Below are 26,404 nucleotides of genomic sequence, written 5' to 3' on the forward strand. Positions count from 1 at the left end.
TGGGGCCTGGCGTTATCTTAGGTCACTTTCAGCATAATCTTTATGAAGAAGGTATTGTTCGTATTTGATAGGTGAAGAAAATGATGCAAACAGTGTTGAGAAGCAGGTAAGGCAAGACATTCAAACACAAGGTAGGCAGCTTGGCTGGACCTTCCCCACCTGATTCTCTTGTCTTTTCTGTTAGCTCTGCTATCTCCTTCCAGAAGGCACCCTGGAGATTGTTTAGTCTGCCCCTCAACTCTTATGAGTAAATTGTAAATTGTTTAGGGTAACACAGGTGGTTAATGGTGGGAGTCACACTTAGAACCCAGAACTCCAGATTCAAATGCAATTTTCATGCACCACATACCATACCCAAAACTTGCTCTGTATGAAGTAAGCCGCAGTAACTCCTCAAGTCTCCAGGAATCCTGGAGGGTTAGTAGAGTCAGGACACATGGGGAAGCCTCAGGGAGCAGTGAGCTGAGTTGCAGAAGTCTAATTATGCACAGCCTAGGCAGGTTCTCATCCAAAGATTTCTTCTTTGGATGAGAAGATACTGGTATATTTTAAGTATGGGAATGAGTGGAACACTCACATGTGCATTTTAAAAAGCTCACTGTGTAGAATTGGAGACTGAATTGAATACAGAGTGACAACTTAAGATATATTTGTGTGGTCCTTCAGATGAGATGAGAGATGCTGGTAGCCAGGATCATGTTGTTGGAACACTTGGAGAAACAAATGGACCGGAGACATGCTTAGGAAGCAAAATCACCAGGATTTGGTCATAAACTGCCTGGTGGGTAGGGACCTTGGCTATAGCATGATCTTGGCTAAGATAATTAAGACTTGATTTGTTTCCTCATGGATGAAAGGAAGATAAAACCTACTTCGAGGGATTATTAGTAAAAAATTAAAATCGCTGGCACACATTAGATATCAACAAATGTGTTTATTACTATTTATACGTTTTTTTAAAAAAACTTCTAAGACCTTTAAATACAGAATGGGTAGGATGTGAAGTAACCTGTCAATGTAGGAAGATTTATTTCTTAAGTTCCTGTTAGCCTCGTGCTTCACTAGCTTGCCTCTTGCTCAGTGGGAACAAGAGGCAAAGGACTGTGAGAAATGCACCGTAGTGCACAAAGATGTGGTGAAGTGCACTGCAAATCTGAGAGGGGTCTATCTACGGCCAAATCCTGACAATTTCACTTTCTAGCCGCAGACCTCTCATCCTGCATTGGTGTTTTAGACTACGTGGTAAAAAGAAGCGAGTGATGAGCGGGGGCGTGAGCAAAGCAGGGTGGGGGCGGGGAGCGAAGGCTGGAGGCGCTGGGTCCTGCGCGGTGGCGGTGCCACCGCCTCCCCCTCCATCGCGGTCCCCGCCCCCCTTTCCGGGGCAGCTGAGCCTGACGCCACGAGGAGGCGGAACCTGCCGCGGGTGGTAGGCGGGGCCAGTTGCGGGGCGGGGCGGGAGGCGGGGGCATCGCCCAGCGAAGGCCGCGGCGGCCGCCGAGTAGCTAGCCGCCGCAGACTTGCTCCGGCCCGCAGCCGAAAGGTGATTGCCAGCCCTACGCCCACTCCTCAGCCCCCGGCGCGTCAACGCCGGGGCCCTGGGGGGTTAGCCGCTTAGGGAGCTGGCCGCCCGACCCTGACCCTCGAAGTGACCCGGAGCCCCACGGCCCAGGCGCACACGGAAGTGGTGAGTGTCACCGAGTGGAGGTAGGGAATTCTGCGGCGGCCGTGGGCAGCGAGACGAGGGGCGCTCAGCCGGGCACTGGTGGGAGACGCGGCTGCCCCTCTCGGGCCTCGCGCACCCTGGGTCGCTCCTCGCGCTGGACCTGGGGGCCGGGCCGGGCCGAGGTAGGGGCAGGCTGGGAAGGCGGGGGATTTCCAACAAAGCAGAGCCGGCTGGCGGCGGGGAGATCGGGGGCCGGGGCCCCCCAGCCCCGAAGGGGAAAGGTTAAGGCTCTCTGCCCCCTCCCCCAGAGTGCACACCAAGTTTTCATAAACAAGCCTGGGACGCGCTGACATCCTGTTTATACCACCCGGAGATACAGGCGCGGGGTTGAGGTTTGACGTCCCTCGCTCTTGCACCGAGAACTTGACCGCCAGCCCTTTGGCAGAATTGCTGGGGAGCGGGAGGAGGATTTTTCAGGCCTCAGGACGGATGCTGAGGGTCTTAGCCTTTGACTTCTTTGCCATCTCAGCGAAGGAAAGTTTCTAGGATTTGGGGCCCTGTTTGGGGCAAAGGGGCGTCTGGGGACTCAGGAGACGCCCCCTCCCCTTTAGGTTCCTTTGGGACTCGGGCCCCAGGCAACCGGCGAAAAGTGTGAATGACGCACCCTATGCCGGAGGGCCAGGGAAGAGGAACAGTGGAGAGCCAGCAATTCGGCGAACTATGAATCCTTCTGTAAAGGGTCTGCTTAACCGAAAGTGGGGCTGGTCTCTGGCTCCTTGTCTAACTCCTCAGACTCCGTCCGCGCGCGGTCGTCAAACATCAAAAAAGAGACGTCGCTTTAGCAGGACTAGTAAACACCCCCTTGTAAGTCACTCCCCAAGGTTCCAGGGGATGTGGACGCCTTGGATATGTGTTTACCGAGGAACTTCTCTAGGAGACTAGAAAAAGGATATGATTATTACCAGGTGTTCTGCACCTTTTTTTTTTTTTTTTTGGTATGGCATATTCTTTGTGAGTTCCTTTGTGTCCATGGCAAGAGGACCCCGTCCCCCGTGCCACTTCGCTTAATACGTGGCTGCGAGCTGTTTTCTGTCCCTGGTTGGATACATGCTATTAACTTTTTTTTTTTTTAAGAGTCCAGGAGTTTTCTCTCTGTGGCAGTTTACATCTGTATAAAATTGTCATTACTTTTTTTCGGTGGATGAAAGCGTTAAAAACCTAACATAGTTAAGTGATGAGTATAATACAGAAACAAATGTGATCGTGGAGTGTTTGGTTGTTGGCTTTTTTTTTTTTAAGAAAGAGATTTGCGTTATGGGCATTTACAGACTGGAAAAAAAATATTTAAGATGAACATTTTATATTGATTAAATCTTTGTTCCTTCCTTTCCAAAACCCCATTTTGTGTTGTTTCTGGCTTTTGCTTTGGGTAACTGTTTTTCAAGACCAGGCAGTCGTTTTTATTGAAGGATCAATGTGTTCTTCTGTACTTTGTGGTGAAGGTTAATGGAGGCTACAAGGGTACCAGACACTTTGGGTACAGTAGGCATTGTAATATGGAGAAAATGTCTCCTATGTATAGATCCAGATCACATTTAAAGACGCAAGTGCATCATACCTACAAGATTATGAACAGTGTGAATAGAAATAATCACAACCTCTTAACTCTCCGTGTTGTATTAGATAAGCACTTATACTGTATCTTAGTTTCTCTAAATACCAAAATGTATTTTTTTAGTACTAGGATTGCAGTGTATTTAGTATTTAGTACTAGGATTGCAGACACTCCGTACTGAATAAATCTAGTTTAGTTTCCCCATTCCACAATATACTAATTGCTTATTATTATTGGGAAATGATGATAGAGGGTGAATAAATTATACATACATAGATAAAAATAATTCAAACATTTCCCAAACTATAACTATGTTTCAATTTGTTGTAATTTAGTCAGTCTTAATATCAATTTGGCTAATACTCTGTATGTGTTTATAATTATCTCTGATCAATTGCTATCTACCCTTTGCAGGTTTAAAGTGTTCAGGGGAATTAGCTCGCAAAATGTTTTCAATTCAGACATTTGCTAAAAAGCTGGTGAAAGTAAGGAGTTTTGAGGGCAGAGTTGCTTTTTGCAGGAAAAGGGACTCTTTAAATGACATGAAGAAATGCTTCTAAATGGGATAATGAAATCTGCAAGTTTAGATTCTGGGTTCACAAACACTAATGGTTTTAACTGCAGACCAGAAATTCTAATAATGTTTTGAAATTATCACTCAGTTTCTTCTGAATAGCTTGAAGTATATGTTTGGACAGAAACCCAGCTGAAGCAAGTGTTGAGAATGTGTAGGTTTATACCCATTTTAATAGAGGGGATACTAAGGTATAGCTGCATTCATAAAGTTTATTAACAAAGACTGAGGTCTGTTTTTTGACTAAGTTTTTACCCTTTAAACACACATTATTTTATATATCTATATTATGTATATATTTATGTTCTAATGTGGTAATATGCTCTTAGAAGATATATCATCTGAGATGTGAGTGTTTATACAAGGAAATTTTTCTTGTTTGTTTTCACATTAGAAACACTATTTTAAGTGGATAGAGAATTGGTTAATTAACTGAATCTTGCTGAGCAAGCAGCCTCTGATGGTCTGTGATTTATCATGGCCCAGTGTTCTGTGGAGCCTTATCACAGAATAAAGACACCAGAAAAAACCTTATAGATTCTTTTGGACCAGTGTCCCTCAGCTGGGTATAACTGTGCGCCTAAGGAGGTATCTGCAGTTTCTGGAGACATTGTTAGTTGTTAGAACTGTGGGGGTGCGGTGGGAGTGGGAGGAGGCAGTGTTACTGGTGTCCAGTGGGCAGAGGTCAAGGATTCTGTTCAACATCCTACAATGCATGGTGCAGCCCCTTACAGCAAAGAATTCTTTGGCTCAAAATGTCAGTAGTGTTGGGCTTGAGAAATTGTGCTTTAGCCAAGTGGGTAACAAGATCCTGGCTTCTGTCGTGGCAGGCTGCTTCACTCAGGCACCTATTTTCTTCATCTGTAAAATATCCACTTTGGCCGTCACACAGAGCTGTTGGGAAAAATTACAAAAATAATGGATGGAAACCATGAAGTGCTGTGCAAATTATAACTATTGTGAAGACGTGATTTTTTAAAAATTGAAATATAGTTGATTTATAATGTTGTACTGATCTCTGCTATACTGCAGTGACTCAGTAATACACACATAGACTTTTTAATATTCTTTTCCATTATGATTTATTAAATATAGTTCCCTGTGCTATACAGTAGGACGTTGCTATTTATCTATCCTACATATAATTGTTTGCATCTGCTAATCCCAAACTTCCCCATCCCTCTGCCTCTTGGCAATCACTTATAGAGAACCCCCTTGGTATATTTCTTTGTAAAATGTGATTTTTTAAAATAAATGAATTGTTAGATATACTGGTCGTTGAGGAGGAAAGGGGGTACAGTATGTTGAGTGCCAAGACTTGATGTTATGAAATTCTTCATTGTAGTTTTATTATTATTAGAACATAAAATTTTTATCTCTATTATTTCTTTAAATGTAAAGATTTTCTCATTTAACTCATTGTTAAAAAAAAAAAAAAATTAGACCTAAAGTAGAAAGTATAGGAGAAAAGTCAACCATGGCCCACTCCCTTACCCATTTAAGGACAAGTTCTTATCAGTTTTTTTCTATTAGAGTCATTAATGCAGGAGAAGAGTTAACTATGGAAAAAGCAGCAGCTGGTGCCCAGGGAAGGTGCTGTTTGCTTTTGTGCCCTTCATTTTTTCCCCTCATAATTATGTACAGTCAGTTATGTTATAGAAGACATCAGAGGAATCGGTTCTTTGGTTTTGTACTTTGCCAACTGCCCTCCACCCGCGTTCTTGTTTGGCATGCTGTTTCCTCTCTGCTTCTTGCTCTCCGCTCAGCTAGGTGTGCCACTGAAGCTTCCTGTCTTGAAACCCCTATGGTTACATGGGGTTTTAGCAGCTGCCATGTTGAAATGACCGTGTTTCAGGGCAGCAAACTACTTCCTATGAGTATTTTTTCCTCTGAAGTGCACCAGCTTTTTTTTTTTTTGGCAGTTTGAGGCAACAAGAAAGCATAAAAGTTTTAAGTTCATTTCCGTGGTATATTTACTTCTGAGGTTTTATGATCTGTGATTTTTAACAGCTGTCAGTGGCCACACAGTTTTTTCTTGGTGCTCTGAGTAAACTGCTGAATGCCGAGTCAAGACCTGCTTTAGAACAATGAAAATTTCTTTGAGTCTGCTCTAGACAGAAGACTGAGCTGGTCTTTGTTGGGAGTTTTTTAATCTGTGGTAACTGAATTTACTCACCATTAAAAGTCACACAGCACTCTGTTGCATTCATTTATTCATCTAGTAAATACTTTTTGAGCTCCTGTTATGAGCTTCAGGGAGGGAGTAAACAGAAAAAAACAGGCAAAAATTCTACTTTTATAGAGTTTGGTGGATGATCCTATGTATGTTCAGAGTGTCTTCATTGCAGGTTATGCACATACAAATAAGTAAATCCTACATTATAGAATGTTTCCTAGAAACCATCATGGCACTCCTTTAAAGTCAGAGCACCAAGTAGCTCCCACCTTGTTCCTCACTTTTTATATTATAGATTCATTAACTCATTCTTTGTATATACAAACATCTCTTTGGTACAAAGTTCCTGGCAGATGGATAAGACAGTTCTTATGGAAACAAGCCTGCTATAAATATAACACAGTGTGGTTGATGTTATAGTAGAGGTCAGAGTTAAGAGCACTTTAGCCCCTGAAGAGAGCTGAATCCTGCTTGGAGCCCTTGTCTAATGCTTTTTTTTTTTTTCCTGGCTGCTCCGTGCAGCATGGGCATGTGAGGTCTTTAGTGACCAGGGGCTATCCCCAAGCCTCCTGCAGAGGAAGCGAGAAGGCTTAACCACTGGACCATCAGGGAAGTCCCTCCAATGCTTTTTTTTGGTAGCAAATCATTTGAGTTGGGCTTGAGAGTGAAAAAGTTGGCTTAAAGCTCAACATTCAGAAAACGAAGATCACGGCATCTGGTCCCATCACTTCATGGGAAATAGATGGGGAAACAGTAGAAACAATGTCAGACTTTATTTTTTGGGACTCCAAAATCACTGCAGATGGTGACTGCAGCCATGAAATTAAAAGACGCTTACTCCTTGGAAGAAAAGTTATGACCAACCTAGATAGTATACTCAAAAGCAGAGACATTACTTTGCCGACTAAGGTCCGTCTAGTCAAGGCTATGGTTTTTCCAGTGTTCATGTATGGATGTGAGAGTTGGACTGTGAAGAAGGCTGAGCACCGAAGAATTGATGCTTTTGAACTGTGGTGTTGGAGAAGACTCTTGAGAGTCCCTTGGACTGCAAGGAGATCCAACCAGTCCATTCTGAAGGAGATCAGCCCTGGGTATTCTTTGGAAGGAATGATGCTAAAGCTGAAACTCCAGTACTTTGGCCACCTCATGAGAAGAGTTGACTCCTTGGAAAAGACTGTGATGCTGGGAGGGATTGGGGGCAGGAGGAGAAGGGGACCACCCAGGATGAGATGGCTGGATGGCATCACGGACTCAATGGGCGTGAATCTTAGTGAACTCCGGGAGATGGTGATGGACAGGGAGCCCTGGCGTGCTGTGATTCATGGGGTCACAAAGAGTCGGACACGACTGAGCAACTGAACTGAACTGAGGAGTGAGTAGGAATTCTTTTCCTAAGGGGTGGATGGAAATTGAGGCAGAGATAGAGCATGAGCAAAGGCACAGAGGTGGGCATGTACATGTGGGTGACCAGTTTGGAGGTGGCCACAGTGACCAGAGCAGGGTACTGAGAGGCACCAGAAAGAGGCTGGGCTTGGACATGCAGGATGGGGCCAGGCTCTGAAGACTACTCAAGTCTCTGAGCATTGTGAGCTCAGAGACTGTGGCCTATGTTGAATGAATGAACTGGAAGATGGGAAGCCATTCATACTTTTTGAGCTTCAGAATAGCATCATTAGAAAATGGAAGTACCGATAGTTCTATAAAGGATCAGCTTCATTTGACCATTGTGCAACTGTTCATCCTGTGCATCACAGAAAATGGTCCTTACTATACACTATTTATCAATTGTGCAGAAGACTGCTAGGAAATAGAAAATACTTAGAATAGATGTCATGAAGTCCACGTATGCTTTCCTTATAGTAGAGTAAAATTTTATTTTGCTTTGGTTTTAATTTATAAAAGATTTGTAGACAATTAACCTAACTGATTCTCAAGGCAGTAGGAGATTAAATACCACAAATGCAAGAGATGGGAATTGTTAAGAGAGTGAATACAGGAAGGCACATTGTCTGAGGCAGGCAGTGTTAATTTTTGTATTGGAAGTGAATGAGGTTTATGAAAAGCAGAACCTTAACTCAAAAAGTGAAGCACCCTGTGTGGGGCCATTTAGTGGAGAGGCAGATGCCATCATAAATACCGTAGCATGTTGAAGGTGTCATTCTCACAACACAGTACAGTAATTGGTATGGAAAATGAGCAAACCATTAAGAAGGGAAGAAAGAGGTCAAGTTGTGGAGCATAATGGAAATGAGGCCAGGTACTTCTGGTCTCTAGGAGAAAAGGGCAGCTTTAGGGGTTGAGAGAGATGCAAGTGGTAGGCAGAGGTGGGGGTGGAGTAAGAAGCTGCCGTCACGATTGCAATGGGACAGGCTTGAAGAAAGAGGTTTCTTCAGTGTGAAAACCCGGTGAGGAATCTTTGCTCGGCAGGAGGAGCTTTCACTCTTCAGGGAAAGTGACTTGAGTGATCTACCTCTGCAAACCTAAGGAGGAGCTGTGGCTTTCTGTGGAGAAGGTGATGATAATTGCTGGAACCCACCAGTGAGGAGGGGGGAGAGACTAAATCAGGTCAACTTAATTACACCTCTAGATAATACACAGACAGACTTACTGTCTTGTTTTTTTATGTAATCTGTGTTTTTGGAGGCTCTGGAGCTGGACTGTTTAGTTTGGTCCTAGCTGTAAGAATGTGGGCAGGTTATACCTGTTTCCTTATCCATAAAAGGAAATTGAGGTAGTACCTACCTCTAGGATTATTTGAATATTGAGTGACTGACTACACCTAAAGGTTTTGGATTGGTGCCAGGCACATGTTATGGTGTTAAACATTTGTTGGCTCTTTCGCTCTCTTTTTTTTTTCCTTTCTAATTGGTGAATATGCTTTGTGTTAAAAATGAAGAGTTCAAATTATATCCAGAATGCTGTAAGATGGTAGGGAAGTGGACCCACTAAATAGAAAACAAAGAGTAGCTGATTCATTCAATATTAGAAAGGCTTCAGTTAGAAATGGATAAATAAAAAATGTTTAGGCACCTAAAGAAGACATTTTCTCAAATCTAGAAGAGTTCAGTATGTAGACAGCCCCAAGGTGGTAAATAAATTAAGTTTTGCCCCATTTTTAAGAAAAAATGAGAAACAAAGGTGCTTTTAATTTAACTTTAAATGCCATCCAAGGTATATAATTTAGTAGGAATGTATTCGGCTTTCTGGGAAAGTCAATATAGAAATACTGTGCTGCTGTCCCTGATTCAGTTTACTTAGCGAGTGGTGAGCTGTTGGCAGAGGGGCGCCAGCATACCTGTTTGTACAGTGGTGTCTTTAGAGTTGTGTAGAAGCTTAAAATCTTATAGATCAGGTAATGTCCTAGGGAATTTGCTGTTTAAGGAATTATAAACGTTTATGAGAACTCTTAAATAATGTTGTTTCCCCTGAATGCTGTTTTCATCGTTTCTTTTTCCATGTATGTGTTGCATTTTCTTAAAGCAAGACTTACCTAAAATATAAAATTGTACAAAAGTTGGCTCTTCTTCCTAATCACATTTTGAATATATCTATATTTCTTTCTCAGTAATGTTTATGTTGCATTTATTCATATTCTCAAGAACAGTAGTTGCCATCTGGTTGGAAAGGCACTCTTGATGATAGGCTCATTCCATGTGCTCTGATTAACAAAGAAGTTAGCTGCCTCTTCTCCTTGTCTTCTCATTTGACAAGGAAAGTGATAGTAAAACTCCCTAGTTTTTACTGGGGAGGTGGTGTGTAAAGTAGGGAAGTCCAGCTCAGATGGTGAACAGGCTGACTGACCTATAGATATTAAAAAAAAGTAAATTTAGATCTGTTAATCCCAGGTATGTTGGGTAACTCAGACAAGTTGAATCTATAAAGCAGAAATAGATAAGAATACTTTGTAGTTAATGCAACTCTTGTTTTAAATGGTATCTTAAAGAGCTTAAGGGTATTAGAACTGACAGCAGTTTATTCAGTTAAGCACAATTTTATCTGCAGGCTTATTTGCACAGTTAATTTGCTCAGACTGTAGCAAGGCTGTAATTTATAGCAATTTTTTCAATTAGTAGAATTTAAAATAATCTTTTATGTTACAGTGGGAGAAAAGAGAGAAGAAAAAAAAAATCAAGGAGAAAACAGTCTGCCAAATGTATATTTTCCCAGCGGAAAATCTTATTATGAAACTAGCTGAGTGGACCACACAACAGGGAGGCAGATAGATGAGATTATATCATAGAGAGGTACTCTGGGTGTTTGGCCAAGTACACCTGCAAATTCACTTCACGGCTAATTCACAAAATACAGATTTAAAAAGGAAGATGCTTTAATGCCTATATTTAATATTCTGAATGATTTTGTTCAGTTAAAGTCATCTGTAAAACTATGGGCAAGTCTGTTAATCACTGTATATCAGTTACCTCATTGGGAAGATCATCTGATATATGAGGATGTCTGAACCCCCCCCCCTTTTTTTTTAACATATTTAGAATGACCTTCACCTAGTTGGTCAGAAGTAGGAAGGGGAGATCAGAGGAGGCCAGACTGGTCTGAACATAAATTGTAAGCCTACCTGATGTGGGATTTGGGAAGTAATAAGCCACTTGTGATGCATAAACTGCTTGAGATAAAATTGCTCTCGGGTTTTTATGTTCATTCCATTACTTACCCATTATCTGTAGATTGTATATTATGTGAGAACATGATGGGCCTGATTCCTGCCCTCAGAAGCTGCCTGGCTAGTAGAAGACACAATACTTAAAAAGTTCCACAACTGCTTGTTACAAGAAGGCTGGGTACCTGGAGAGATGTTTTAGTTCGGTATAAAGCAGAGGTGGGGGGCAGTAAGAAGAGGGGGTCTTTGTGATTCTTTCTTTTTTTAATTGAAATATGAAGAGTGAAAGAGCTAGCCAGGCCAAGAAGCTACGGAGGTTTCCCAGCCAGAGGAAACTGCGCAGGGGTCTGAGGTGGAACCAGCACTGCAGCTGGAGCCAAGAGAACAGAGGGGCACACTGGTGAACCGGGGCCTCATCATAGCACGGCCGGGGACACTGAAGGCTTTAAGACGTGGGCTGTAGGGTGGGACTGGAGCCACTGTAGGCAGTGTAGAAGGATTCCCCGCCCCACCCCTGGGAGCACCTCTGCCCACTCTGCTGCCAAATGCCTTGAAAGTCTTACCTCCCCACATATGCTCGTTCTTTAACCCTTTGCTATCTGACTACCATCTCCACACTCTTAAGACTTGTTTGAGGTCGGCAGTGACCTTTTTGCTGTCACACTGAGGCCTTTTTAATGCACTTGTTATCTGAGACATTTTGATGCTGCTAAACACTCCTTCCTGAAAGATGCCCCACCCCACTGCTGTCTGGCTTCCGAGACACAATACTTCTTTCCTTTCCCTCCTTGTCTTTGTTGTCTTCTTTTCCTCTCCTCTCTCTCCTGCCCCCACCAAACACTTTCTTAAAGGTTCTGCAAATGGCAGATCTTATGTGTTCCTAGAACTGTGCAGTTCTTTCACCTGTGTTCCAATTGTCTCTTTTATTCATATTCCTTCTTCCCCACTCCCTACTTGCCCAAATACTGACTGAGCAGCTTTAGGCAACTGTTCAGGGCACTGGGGAGGAATAAGAGGTAGGGTCTCGTTCTTAAGGAGCCAACATTCTAAGATGTTAAACATGGTAATTAAGAAGATAATTTCTGGTGAGGCTAAAGAATCAGTATGGTATGGGTAGAGAATGCTTAGGTAGGCAGGAGAGGGGCTACCTCTGAAGAAATGACATTTGGGCTCAGACTGCAGGAGCCAGGCCATGCCAGGACCTGGAGGAAGAATACCAGGCAGAGAAGAGCAGGTGCCTAGGCCCCATGGTGGGATGAGCTTTCCATTCCATGGTAGGCTTGCTTACGTGAATGTCTTGTTGATACCTCCCGTTTAACTGCTCCAGAGTTGACAGCATCTTTTTCTGACCCAGCCAACCAGTGGGTGATTTCTCTGTTCCTCTTAGTACTATGTCTATGCATAGCCCTCAAAACCAGTAGTCAGAAAACTTTTCCTATTGAGAGGAAGACAGTGAAGTTTTCAACTCTGAGGATCATGCCACTCTGTGACAACTCCACAATTTGGCAGCTGTGTAACTAAAGCAGACGCAGACACAGACAACATGTAAAGCAACGGGTGTGCCTGTGTTCCAGGCGCACTTTATGTGTGGACGCTGACATTTGAGTTTCCACTTGTCACAAAATATTTTTTCCCCAACCATTTAAAAATGTGAAAATCGGGGACTTCTGTGGTAGTCCAGTAGTTAAGACTCTGCACGCCCAGTGCAGGGTGTGTGAGTTCAGTTCCTGGTTGGGAAAGTTCCACATGCTGCGTGGTATGGCCAAAAAAAAAAAAGTAAAATTTGTATACTTCTTTGTTGTGGAAAACAGGCGGGAGGCCAGGCTTGGCATGTGGGCCCAAGTGTGCTGACCCCGGCCTTATTTCATCTTGGTTTCTCTCCCTCCAGTCCCCAGTTCAGCAGTCTGCCCGACCTCTCAGTGTCCCTCCCAGTGTGGGGCTCCTTTGTCTTCTCTGCTGTTCCCTGCCTCTGACCTAGCTTTCCTTTCATTACCTGGGTGATCACAGTAGTCTCCAACCCAGTCTCCCTCCCTCCAGCCTTCCCCTTCCGTCTGTCTTCCCCACAGACATTGGAGAATCTTCTTGCAGTTGACTCATGTCATAGAATTTCCCGGACTGTTGCCTTTAACAGTCCAAATTCCACCTTTGTGTAGTATTCAAGGGTCCCTGTCATAAGATTTCAATTTTTCAGCTTATTGTCTCATTTCTTTCATCTACACTGTGCCCAAATAGATCGTTCACTATTTTACATTTGTGCCTCAACATTGCTCACATTTTTTCTGCTTCCTCACCCTCTGTGGACTTTGCCCATGCCTCATGCTTTCCATCTGTCACAATTCTGAAACTGTCAGGGTCCCTTTGCTGCTGCTGCTGCTAAGCCGCTTCAGTCGTGTCTGACTCTTAAGTGTCCCTCATCCCTGCGCCTCAAGCTCCCGCAGAAGGCATGTGTTATATATACGTAGTTCTTTGGCTGTGTGCAGTCCTCTTTTCTAGGCCATTTCGTTCTGCCCTGTGCTGCAGGTCCTTTGTAGACGTTCCTCCACTGTGCAGTTCCAGGGTTCTTGAGGACAGGGACTTATTCACTGTAATATCCCCTTTCACAGAAGGTACATGTTGTTTATTCAGTAAATGCTAAATCCTGTGTAAATGATTTGTAGTGGCTCAAAGGGGAAACATTTTTACTAGGAATGTGACCACATTAAATCCTGACTCTTATATGAAGTAGTACAGTTTTGTGAAAGATCAAATATTTTGGAAGACTACTGTGATATTCTTGGTCCTGTCATACGTTTTAATGTTCCTCTTCAGGGATTGATATGTTTCCTTTTGTAAAAAAGAAAAAGAGAAAGACTGCCCAGTAAATCATGTTTCCTTTCCTGAAAACTCAAGGCCAAGTTATTTGCTTATTTTAGGCTGCTGTTCATTTTTCTCATAATAGTTTCCCTGCCTCAGTTTTCCATCAGATCACTTGTCACATGTGTTAAGTACATTTAGTGAACGGTTCTGGTGTGTGTGTGTGTTTATGTGTATGAGAAGCCCCAGCTTTTGGTGAGAAATAGGAATTTAAATAAAAAATACTAGGCCCCTATGTTACGCAACCTGATGTGACTTAAAGATGGTGAATATCTTAGAAGAAGCCGGGAAATAGGCCCTGGGGCAATACGGGCATCCTGATGTGAGTTTGGTGGAAAATGAGCAGGCCACTTTCTGAGTGTCTTGTGCTCTTTTGGTGAACTTGTCCTCCAGGTAGCTCACGTCTCCCACATTTCTGGGGCATGTAGCACATCTTGTCAATTGCTAAGGAGAGCGAGCAAGAGGATCAGAGTCAAGATTAGTAAGCTTTTACTACGTGTCAGCTGTTTACGTGCTTTGCATTTGATATTTAATTTAATCTTTTAATAGCCAGAGAGTTGAATCTTAACGGCATCATTTTCCAGATGAGCAAACAAAGCTAATGGTGTAGCTGGAATTCAAATTTGCAGCACTCTCATTTAAAAAAAAAAAAAGCTTTCTACTCCCCCCCCCGCCCCGCCCCCTTTACCGAGATCCAATTGGAAAACACTTTAACTCTTAAAAAGGCCTTCTTTCTATTGTCTTGTCACTCCCTCCCTTGTATTTCTGGCATTTACATGAGAACCCAAGGAGTGCGGTGCTACCCTCCTTTCCAGCCTAATGCTTCTGAAGCAGTTTTAGGCTTTAGGAGAAGTGCTTCTAGCCACCTGTGTTGTGTTTGGTATTGTTAGATGCTAAGTAATAAAGAATATCTGAAAGGATTGTTTTTTGTGGGGGGATGAGGGGTGAGGTGAGCTGGGCAGTTGGGTTAATTTAGCAGTCCTAAAGATAATTTAGTATTTTCCTGTGAAATATTTTTGACATTTTAAAACCAAACTCGATTTTCTGTTACTTTATATTACTTGGTTATTGTATGACATGTCCCATGATTACCTGTTTAGATCTGAGTATTCTAGATGTGTTATGAAAAGCATTCTGGACTTGGAACCAGGAGCAGCTGGTCTTAGGCTTTCCTCTGACACTGAGATTTTGGGCTCCCAATTGACCCTCACTTTCTCTCAACTGTGAAAGTGAAATTCGCTCAGTTGTCCGACTCTTTGCGACCCCATGACCTATACAGTCCATGAATTCTCCAGGCCATAATATTGGTATGGGTAGCCTTTCCCTTTTCCAGAGGATCTTTCCAACTCAGGGATCAAAACCAGGTCTCCCGCATTGCAGGCAGATTCTTTACCAGCTGAGCCACAAGGGAAGCCCAAGAATACTGAAGTGGGTAGCCTATCCCTTCTCCAGGGGATCTTCCCAACCCAGGAATCAAACTGGGGTCTCCTGCATTGCAGCTGGATTCTTTGCCACTGAGCTATCATGGAAGCTGTAAAGTGGATTTAATAGAACCTGTCACCATGGCTGTTTTGTGAAGGTTAAATAACTTAGTTCTCTGTTTCAGACAGTGCCTGGGATTCAGTACCATTTAATAAATGTTAGTTACCCACTCCCAACCCAGATACTGAACATTGTCAGAAAGTCTGTAAATGATTATATAATGTTTATATATTTATAAGTGGGAACTTTATTATTCAAGCTCATTCACTTCAGTCGCTCAGTCGTGTCCGACCCTTTGCGACCCCATGAATCACAGCACGCCAGGCTTCCCTGTCCATCACCAACTCCCGGAGTTCACCCAGATTCACGTCTGTCAAGTCAGTGATGCTATAAACTTCTAATGCAGGAAACCTCCTTATGTAAATAGCTGGGTTCCCACTAATATACAAAAGCATCAGTATAAGATAATGGTTTGGACTTCCCAAATCTGGAACCAGTGTCTGTGGGTTTGAATCCTACTTTATTTTACAAATTGAGTTTATTTTACTAGTTATTCAACCTCAGTTTTCCCCACTTCAGAATAAGGATAGCATACCTACTTCATAGGATTGTAAAGATTAAATGAGCACATGTAATTGTATACCAAACATCCTATAAGGTTTTACTACTGTTATTATTTGCTAATCTCCGTCTTCTCATTGTATAGACAGCCAGTAAGTCAACTGGAAAGTTCCTGAGATTCCGTCTCATGTCTTCTCTATTCAGGAGAATCCTCCATACGTCGTAAACCTGTCTTTCTCCTCTGTCTTCAGGCTCTTCTTGTGTACTTCATTTTAGTTCATGCTACCCTTTTCTCATGTGCAGTGCACTTTCATCAATCCCCTTCTTTGTGCATTTCTTGCCTAGACACTTAAATCTCTTTTTGTTTTATGTGAAAACCCGAACATTTTCTAATAACGACTGATAATCCCAACTATGGATACTTTTATTCTAAGGAGAATGAAAGGTGTGTAATCTCAAGCAAATGAAAAAAATATACCAAATATTATTTATGAAATGCTTATTCTGTGCCTGTCATTCAGATTCGTACACTGAGGCTTAGAATGGTTGGATGACATGGTTCTCTTTGTCTGCAGTAATAGTTTCTGCTCATTTGGTAGGGCAGCTGTATAGTGTTCCAGGTATTTTGTGTTCAATTAGTCTTGTGTGTTGGCTTAGAAACCTAACCACGTTTATAGTAGTGTGTACTGGGGGGGAAATGAGCTCCAAATTTCAAATAACCAACTGGGAATGAATTTTTATAAAGACCCAACTGTTTATAAACTTGAGACTACCATTGTACTTGTTGGGATATAGTACCTGCATTTCTAGACTTTGAAGGCTCATGTGCCTTGCTTAATAGTACACACATCATTGCACTAATTTCCTTAGTTGTCTGTCCTCATCCGTGGCTGACCTTTGTATCCCCAACCACTACCATTGTGTTTGCCTCATAGTAGGGACCCTGTGAGGAGACCTAGTTAGTCCTCTTTAAAAAAAAATCAATGATTTTTTATACTTCTCTGTAGCTAGGTATATTTCAATTAAAAAATGTCAGATAACATTGAAAGAGGAATATTGCCGTGCAGTTAACAATCAGAAGAAAATACTGCTTATGCTAGGCTGAATTGAGACATTTAAAGGTATTTGGGAGCCAGACACTTCTGAGAATATTGCTTTGATTATTGGGAGGCAAGGAAAGCTGTCAAACGAGTTCCTTCTTGGCTTGGAGTCTTGTTTACTTTTCTCAGGTTAGAACTGATAGCTCTAATGGTTTTAAGAGGCCATGGAGACAGGTCTGCTATGAAATGCCAGCATATTTAGTTCTAAGTTTATAGACATTTTCTAGCAATTGTTGTTGAATGGTTTGTAGCTACACAATGACCATAATATCTTACAATAATTTTAAGAGTTCAAAGAAAGCAAAGCCACCCAGGGGCACTTCCTTCCCCAGTTTTACAGCAGAGAATCAGAGCACTTAGTGACTCACCCAAGACGTCTGTGGGCCACCTCTTTAGTATCGTGCGCAGTTTGTGATTGAGTCGTAAATGACACAGAAGGTAGTCACATGGAGAGCTTGGGGAACTAAATACGTGCCCATCTGTTCAAATAGTTCTGAGAAGTCTAGATGCATTTGTGGATAGCAGATCTGGAGATTATCTGAGAGAAATTAGGATTATGTAGGGTTCAGCCCATTACCCTGGCCATTATGAAGGGCAATGTCTTGTGGGAGAAGATACACAGAACTCTGGTTTTGGGCCCTTGGCACACTGGAAGTTGCAGAGGTCAGGGGCCAGGTCGATCTTACTTACACTTGTAGTCCTAGTCGGCCTCGTGCCTGCCAGTGAGCAAGCTGGTCAGTAATAGAGTTTTATTGATCGCATGAATGCCGGTGATAGACTTGTGGAAAGCCTGTTTCGTTGTTTGGCATTTCTTTTTTATGTTATTTCTTTTGTCAAGAGAAAAGCCACTTTACAAAGTACACCAAATCTAATTAGACCTTAATGGATGTAACAGTTGTATTAAGAACAGCAAAAACAAAGAGGAGTCATTACTGATAAAAAAAAGTGCTGTCTTGTACAACTTTCATTTGAAACATGAAACAACTGAAATTCAGAGAGGCTAAGCGATTTTGAGTTAGCCCCGTGCCCTTCCCCTACCCCCGCACCAGGTGGCTGCGCTACTCTTGCTGCTCTTACCGGTTCGAGGAGACAGCACAGCCTGTAATGCCTCCCCTCCGACAAGGCGGCTTGAGTCTAGCTGCTCACAGGCGCTTCTGCTGCCTGGTTCCACAGAACTTCCTGGAGGCCTGGTCTCAGGCCTGCCGCCTCTGCTCACTGTCAAGGCTCTGTCCACACACCTGAGTCAGAACTGCCTGTCCTTGTCTTGTTCTTGTAGCAGGGCCTGCTCTCGGCATATTCTCACTGTGGGATCGAAGACTGGGAAGAAATTCAGTCACGGTGTGTATGGCTGAAACAGGGTGCTTCAGCGCAGTCTGCATAACCTGACTGGAGCCTCTGAGGAGAGAATAGTTTTCTTTTTTTTTTTCCCTTTTCCCTTTATCTTTAGACATTAAAAAGCTTCATTCAGGCTGCGAATTGAAAACTGTTTGTAACTTTTAAATTTTATATAAGAAAGCTACGTATTTTATGGGATCTCCATCAATCTATATTTGATTTTCTTTCTAGAGACATTAGGCCTTTGCATTTTAGTTGCTTCTCTAAAGAGTTATGTTTGGATTAATTTTAGATATTTTATTTATCCTATTTTTGTTTGAAAAGTAGTTACAGTTTCAAATAGAATACTGTTAACCATTCTTGCATTTACTTTTAGAGAAGTCAGGGCCTAACATTGGCTCTTTGTAGGCAGTCATTAGAAATTTACTATAGCTAATGCTGAATTCTTTAGAAATTTATTTAGCATTTTAAAGAAATTAAATAACATATTTGCATTTTATGAAAATTAGAAGTAAATAATAATTCTAAGATGTCACTCAGATAAACATTTTTGTTACTATATCAGTGTTTATGGTTTCAGCCTTTGTTTTGTGTATGTATGAATCTATAAGTTAAAAAAAATTTCTAGGCGATAATAGATTGTAGTGTTACAGTCTGGTTTTTTCGCCAAGTGACTTCTCACAATTTTACCCCTACGAGGTAATAAATTTTGGTTAGGGAAACAACTTTTTATGGTATATGATAATGGTGAATGAAAGAAAGTTTGTTTACCTAGCTGTAAAATATGTTGCATATGTATTGTTTGCTTTTCCTACCATAAGTAATCCTGTTATGTATATCTTGTGCCTACATTTTTGGGGAATTTTCTGATTATTAGGAGACTATATGGTATTGTTGCGTGAAAGTTGCTCACATTTTAAAATTTGGGTATTATTTATGCCATGATGTAGAAAGCACACACAGTACTTTAACAGAAACATCCCACGTCTGCCCAGTTGGTTCTCTAAGACAGTAAGTTCTGCAGGTTTCTTGACAAATAAATTGTTCTGTGGGCTGTGGGATGCCTGAGCAGTGTTTCTAACAGTTAGATCTTCCCCAGAGCGCCGTAAACATTTTGGGCTGCCAGGTTCCAAGGTTTGCTCTGGAGCTGTGAGATGAAGCCACCTAAAATAGCTGGAAAATAATCCTGTGGAAGAGACAAGCTTTGTCATTTTTAAGTTTACCACGTGTGCTGCAGTGCACCTTTAAAACCCTTCCAAGTGAAGTAGGGTCATCTTTTCTTTTTTCCTCTTATGATTAAAATGCTGGCTACTAATCTTTCATGATAAGAGAGAGGCTCAAGGCAGTTTCAGAAGATGGATCATTTCCTGATTAGTGGTTATAAAGATTTCACATGGATAGTATTCCCAAAGTGTTGTGAAGTTATTTTATTGGTCAGATCTGCTTCAGTGAAATCAACAAGACTAGCTTGTCTTTGCAAAGTCTTGTGATAACAAGTTCACAACTACACTCCCCAGGGAGCACAGTTTATTTGTAAAATTTTGCTTCAGGCATCTCTCTTGTAGCCTATGTTGTGAGCCTTTCATATTCCAGATATGAAACTGGTTTGACATTAATTCCAAGCACGACAGCTTTTTAGATATCCCCTTTGTGTAAGTCAGACAAAGTCTGCAGAGCTAGCACCGTTTCTTCTTCTTTTATTTGCTTTTTCCATGTCTCCTGGTTTGCACAAGAGAGTCATTATACCTAGGCAGTCATAAACATTCTTGATTAGCTTTATGTTTAATAAAATTAGACCTTGTCAGTTATTAGTGAAAACCAAACCAAGGGAACCTGTAGTTACAGAGCATAGAGTTGAACAACAGGGAAAGGGCAAAGTTCTTCAAATAAGGCACAGATAAAAGATCTTATTTGTGTATTGTTCTGTCCTTTGTCATCAGTATTAGAATGTTCCTCCAAAGCCTCAGTTTTCAGAGTAATGCTTAGATGTTCTCTTTTATGTTATACTTGAGGTAATTTAGAAATACTTACGTTTATAAATCTATTTCTGTTTTATGCATTGTACATCTCTCATTCTCTATATAACCTAGGTAGATTTAGATTGTTTTTTCAATAATGGTATTTTGACCTAACATGTTGATGTATTTACCAACGGCAAAAATTGTGTTATATTTGGAATTGTGCTTACTGAATGATGGAACTGTGTACTACTGTTCTTCTAGTATGTGATACTACAGATAAAATTTCCAAAGGAGCTTTGGAGAGAAAATTCTTGTTCAGGGTTGTATTGCTCAGTGAACTTGCTTTTCTTTTGAATGTCCCTGTTCTCTTTTGGTGTCTGAGGATGGGGGGAGGAGGTTTGCACAGGAAAGGTATTGGGATTTCTTGGCCCATGTAACTGGAGCTTGTTAAAGGGAGAGGAGGAGAATCTATGAGCTCCAGTGATGTCAAGGATTGTCCTCTTCATTAGGAGCCCTCCTTGTTTCTGCTTTTCTTTCATTGGTCTCATTTCTTGCCACAGTGAGGTTTTTCTCCCAGCGGCTCAAGAGAACAATTGGCTGCCCCAGCGTGGTGTTCTTCTGGCTTCCATTTGTAAAATCTCTCTGAAGGACTCTTGCTTGGTCACCCTTTGGTCTCTTAGGAGGACAGTGATTGGTCAGACCCGGGGCATCAGTGGGAGTCAGGGCAGGACACTGTGGTTCGTAGATCCATTAGAACCACATGGGATGAGAAGTTTCTACACAGATAAAGACAACAAGTGTCTAACGTTTTGAATTGGCAGTTAAAATTTTTGTTGATTGTGGTAAAGTAGACAACGTAAAATTGACCATTTATGAGTTACAGTTTGGTAGTGTTATGTGCCTGTCTCCAGAATGCTTTTCATCTTGTAAAACTGAAACTTTGTACCCACCAACAACCTCTTCACTCCAGCCTCCCCTCCCACCAGCCCCTGGCAACCCCCATTCTACTTCCTGTCTCTATGAATTTGACTAAACCAGGTACCTCATTTAAGTGGAATCATACAATATTTATCCTTTTGTAATGAATGTATAATTTTCTCAAGGTTCATCCATGCTTCAGTATGTGTTAGAATTTCCTTGCTTTGAAAAACTGAATACTGTTCTATTCAATGTATGTATCGCATTCTGTTCACCCATTCATCCATCATCGGGGGACACTTGGGTCGCTTTCACCTTTTGACAATTATGAACAATGCTGCTGTAAACATAGATATACAAATATCTCTTTGAGACGCTGATTTCAGTTGTTTTGTGAACTGGCAGTTTTTTTTTTTTTTTTTTTTTAAGATGACTCAACAGGTCTAGAAGTAAGTTTATGTTTTTCCATAGAATATCTGCCCTGTATGTTAACCTCCTTGTCATATCACCTTCACTGGTCACTTAAGCCATAAACAGGGGCTTATTTTGACTCATCTCTCCTGGATTATTAGTCACCAAGTTTGATAGATTTTTGACAATTGAATATCCTTTTAGTCCAATAGCTTCCCGTAAGTATGGTTTGTTCTCAAGGGGCTCTGTGAATAAAGAAATTTATGGTCAGATAAGTTTGAGAATTGCTTGATGTTGCTTAATTTCTACTTTTCTGGAAGAACAAAAATAAGAAACTGTTGAATGTTACTCAGTCAACTGGTTTTCAGATGTGTGACTATGGAGATACCTTTTCACTTAATATTTACAAGAAGTTGAGAAAGAAATACATTTCTCATTGCTCCTTGTCTTTCACCCTCATTCCTTACTGCCTATTTGTTGGTTTTGTCTCTGGCTTGGACTGTAGCCCAAATATCTGAAATCAGGGGGTTTAACTTTGTCTTATCGATTCATCTGGCAGTCAGTTGAAGCCTCCTTTTCTTGGAATAAAAACTTACATGATTAAATTTGTTAGTGAAGAGCTGTTCTCTGGTTCATTTTCAGTTGCTGCAGCCTGGAAATACTGAATGGTGGGGAGTAGTGTGTGCAGTGACATTTGGACAGTCTGTGTGGACAGGTTTTTGACTTTCTCTGTCACAGTTTATTCATCTGTTAAATGAATATACTAGTAGTACTTCATAGGGTTTTATGAGAATTAGGTGGGTCCTTATGTTCAAAGCACTTAGAACCAGTGACTGGTATATATAAGTGTCCAATAAATGTTAGTTGCTATTTGTTTCCTCACTCCCTGATGTAGTTACATCATTTTTTATCATCTTATTGGAAAAGATGATTTATAGTTCCTGTGAAGTTCATCATTCAGAGATTTTGCATGCATTTCAATAGTTAATCCTCAGTGAAAGGGAAAAAAATCATCTGATAATGTTCCTCATAATTAACTTTTCTTGGAGCTCATTAATTGGCAAATATAGACCATCCTTTTATTACTGTAGCGTTTGTTTTATTTAGCAAACATTTATTCACAAGACTTAGAAAACAGAATACTAGAGGAAACACTGCGGAAGGAAGCGTGGTTATGAGTGACTGACTGACTTAGAGCATTTTATTTTTACTGAGACTTCTATATTTTTCTTTTGAGAGTTTCAACAGGTAAGATCAGGTGTTCCAGTCATAGATAACCCTGTGACTTTGGACACGTGACCTAATGCCTTGCCATTTACTGTGTACCCCCACTTGCTTATTTGCAGAAATGTGGCTAGTTTTACCTGCTTGGGTTAATTTGAGTATTAATGAGACAACATGTGCAGAAAACTTTCCTGTGGTGGGTGATCTGTACATGATTTCACCATTTCTTCGTGCAGCAGAGGCAGAAGAGGCTCCTTGTGACACTTGTTGCTCAGCTCTGATGCTCCTCCCTCTGTGGTGGCACATTTCCCTCTTTTCAAGGCTTTATTGGCAAGCATTTTGAACTTTTCATTATAACTATCGTTACTGGTGGTGGTAGTGTTGATACTCTGTTTGACATGGGTACTGAATTCACATGCTTCAGAAAGTAAGCCAGTATAACGGTACAGATCGGAAAGGCTTGCTTCTACTTTTGAAACTGGCAGTTTCCTTTCCTGCCTATTTAAGTAACTGCTTTGATTCATTTCTTGTGTCCAGATATGATTATACACAAGTATATATTCTTCTCTACATGTTATACGAAAGGAAAGCATACTCTATATACTTTCTGTACTTTGCTTTTTTTCATTTTACAGTGTATGCTTCTCTTTTCTGTATTAGGACATAGACTAGACTGTTTATTCGTGTGGACGTGTGTATAAATGTACGCATGTAGGTATTAGAGCTCCAGTGTGTTCTGTACCATGGTTTACTTAACCAGTCTTCCTATTCATGGATACATTATTTGTTTCTATGCTTTTACTACTGCAAACAGTGCTTCTTTGTATAATCTCATATGTACAAGGTTGAATAAATTCTTAGGGTTGTTGGGTTAAAAGATAAGTGCATTTATAATTTCTTTAAAAATAATTTTTATCGATAGTAAATTGCTCTCTATTGGATTCATACCATTTTGCATACACTGGCATTTATTTATTTAATTTTTTGCATTACAGACAGCTCTTTCCCCACCCTTCATACCGTTTTTTGAGCTGCTGTCTTGTCATAGTAGAGGACAGAGGAGCCTGGTGTGCTGCAGTCTTCGGGGTTACAGAGTCTCACATGACTTCAAGACTGAACAATAGCTTGTCAGTGTGGAGGGAGTTGTACAACTGAAGGAGATCCCATCTCTTTTTTCCTAAATGGTGGTGGGCTGTTCAAGTCTAGTGTTTTTCAACCTGAGCAGTAGGACACAGTTACACTGTAGTATGAGCCTAGGCATTCTGGCCGTTCTGATCTACTCTTTTGTCTTGGGATCTGAGGATGGAATGGCTGGTTGTATTGTGTGTCTGATTCACTAAGTAGATCTGCAGGGACAGTCAGTTGCTTTCTACATAGAATATTATTGGCTGCTGGCTCCCTTTCTTGGAAGTTACTTAGGTTTGAGAAGTGATAATTCTTTTTTTTTTTTTTGGCAAAAGTTATTCCTATTTATTGAAGATTTAGAATACAGATGAAAGAATAAAAACCACTTGGAATCCCTTAATCATAGTCAGTATTTTGGTGAGTATCCTCTCAATCTTATGTGCCCATGCCCCAAATAAATTGTGTTTATACACTGCATGATGTTTTATAACCTTGCCCCCATTTATTAGCGAATCGTGAATATTGTCCCATCTTCCAATAATTACACATGTATATGGGTTTCCCTGGTGACTCAGATGATAAAAGAATCCACCTGCAATGTGGGAGACCTGGATTCAATTCCTGGGTTAGGAAGATCCCCTGGAGGAGGGCATGACAATCCACTCCAGTATTCTTGCCTGGAGAATCCCCATGAACAGAGGACCGTGGTGGGTTACAGTCCTTGGGGTTGCATATATACACTTGTGTATATATACATAATTATATATGTGTATATATAATAATTTTTTGTTCCGTGTAGAATTCTATTAGATTGGCTTCACCATGATTCTGTGTTCCTGGATGAATATTTAAGATTGTTTTGTTAGCCATTTTAAATAACTTTGATGATTCTTATAGCTAAATTTTGTATATCATTGTTACTTGTTTAGAATAAATTGCTAGAACTTTTATGTCAAAGGGCATTTACAAATTGCTGTTCAAAACTCACATGTTTATATTTCTATTTTAAAAATAGTTATAATCTTTATCTAAAATAGTTTTTAATCTAGAAAAGCTCACTTTACATGAGTTTCCAACTAATTATTAGAGTCAAAAAAGAAAACCAGAGAAAATCTTCTGTAGAAAAAATACACCAGGAACATTTCTACATGTGAAAAAGAAGTAAGCAGTCTTAATAGCTGAGCATCCAAGTCTTAGTCTCAAACCCATCTCTCCTAGTGAACACTACTGTCAACCTTGAGAGCTTACTTGTTCTTGTCTTCACTGAGTAGATAAAGTACATTAAGATTCATTCACTGCAATCAACTATCTTGACAAGCTGTGCTTTATTAAGTCCTGGTCTGGCTGGGGGTGTGAAGTGTCTTTTTATCTCCTAAGTGTATTCACCTGTAATTGATGTAAGTCAACCTCTGGAGTATCAATATCTTGAACAGGTGAATCTCCTCCATCATCATCATTCCCTTTTCTGTTTCAAATGCTCTGAATTAAGTTTTTATGAAAATCACAAATATAGAGATGTTTTGCCATCTTGTTGTGGCTTCCCCTTTGCCCTTGGATGTGGGGTATCTTTTTTTGGTATCCAGGGTCCAACATTCTCCTGTTGATGGTTGCTCAGCAGCTAGTTGTGATTTTGGTGTTCTCACAGGAAAAGATGAGTGCACGTTGTCCTTCTACTCTGCCATCTTTAACACAGTCACATGATCTTTGTATTTCTAAATAAGAATACTTGCTTCATCATTTTGTGGATATTATAATTTAAAGCAAATTTCCAGTCTATTAGTAAAAAAAAAAAGATAAAATCTATAGATATTTGGTTATTGGTATATTAAAATTTTTTTTTTCGTGTTGAGAACTCATGTTTTCCTTATGGATTACCTTGTTAAGCCCTTTGTCCATTTTATTACTGGTGTGGTTGTGTTTTTCTTTATTTTTAAAATAAGCTATATATTAAGAATATTAATTTTTTGTGATACATGGTACAAATATTTTTCTTCTGGTTATTTGCTTATATACTTATGGCCTGTTGGTACAGAAATTTTAAATTTTTTGTACTCAAATCTATCAAATATTTTTTTATAAGGTTTCTACTTTTGATGTCATGTTGGAGAGACCTTTTGACTTACCTAATTGTAGGTGTTTATCTCTATTTAGACTTAGTGTTTGGTATATTTGAAATTTTTAAATGATGGAACACATATTTTAGTATAAGGTGTAAGATGAATGTTATTTTTCTTAATATTTTTTTCTAACTTACTATCCAGTTACCTCACCACAAAAAAATTATCATTCTTTGTACTGACTTGAAATCCATGTCTTCAAAAATTGTTCTGTTTTCTTAAACATATATACTAAAATCTATACCAAAGTTCTATAGAAAGGACTTTATAGCCCTGGACTGTTTTCAGGCCATTGGTGCCAGGGTGATATTAAGGAGGTAGCTTAACCCTCTCTTTGACTCAGTTTCTTCCGTGAAGTCATATTTGACCTTCAACCAGAATTACTAAGGAGGATCTGATAAGAAAGTGGATATAAATCAGGAAGTTCTATTTAGAGAGTAAGTGTTTGTAATACTAATTAGGATGGGGCCAGGAATTCTGAGGCTGTATAGCAACACTTAAACTAGTAACACGACATAATAAAAGGTTACATTTTGGTTTTGGGAGAGTTAGAAAAACCAACCAAAGAGCTTCTCTGACATTTGAGTAATTTCCCATTAGCCAAATAGAACTGAATCATTGAAATAAAAAATTTAAAAAAAATCTATTTAAGGGATTAAATACAGGCATTTCTT

The 26,404-nt window shown here is 40.6% G+C and overlaps 1 protein-coding gene across 1 annotated transcript in view; it reads left to right on the forward strand.

Moving 5' to 3' along the window:
• The first annotated feature begins 1,442 nt into the window (after positions 1-1,442).
• Positions 1,443-26,404, forward strand: part of JAK1 (Janus kinase 1) — a 133,081-nt gene continuing 108,119 nt past the window's right edge. Inside the window, exon 1 of the mRNA XM_040232668.1 lies at positions 1,443-1,684. The gene's annotated coding sequence lies outside the window, so the exon portion shown is untranslated. The remainder of the gene's footprint in view (positions 1,685-26,404) is intronic.

The sequence above is a fragment of the Oryx dammah genome, unplaced genomic scaffold, assembly GCF_014754425.2.
Source record: "Oryx dammah isolate SB20612 unplaced genomic scaffold, SCBI_Odam_1.1 HiC_scaffold_28, whole genome shotgun sequence".
NCBI classification, from domain to species: Eukaryota; Metazoa; Chordata; class Mammalia; order Artiodactyla; family Bovidae; genus Oryx; species Oryx dammah.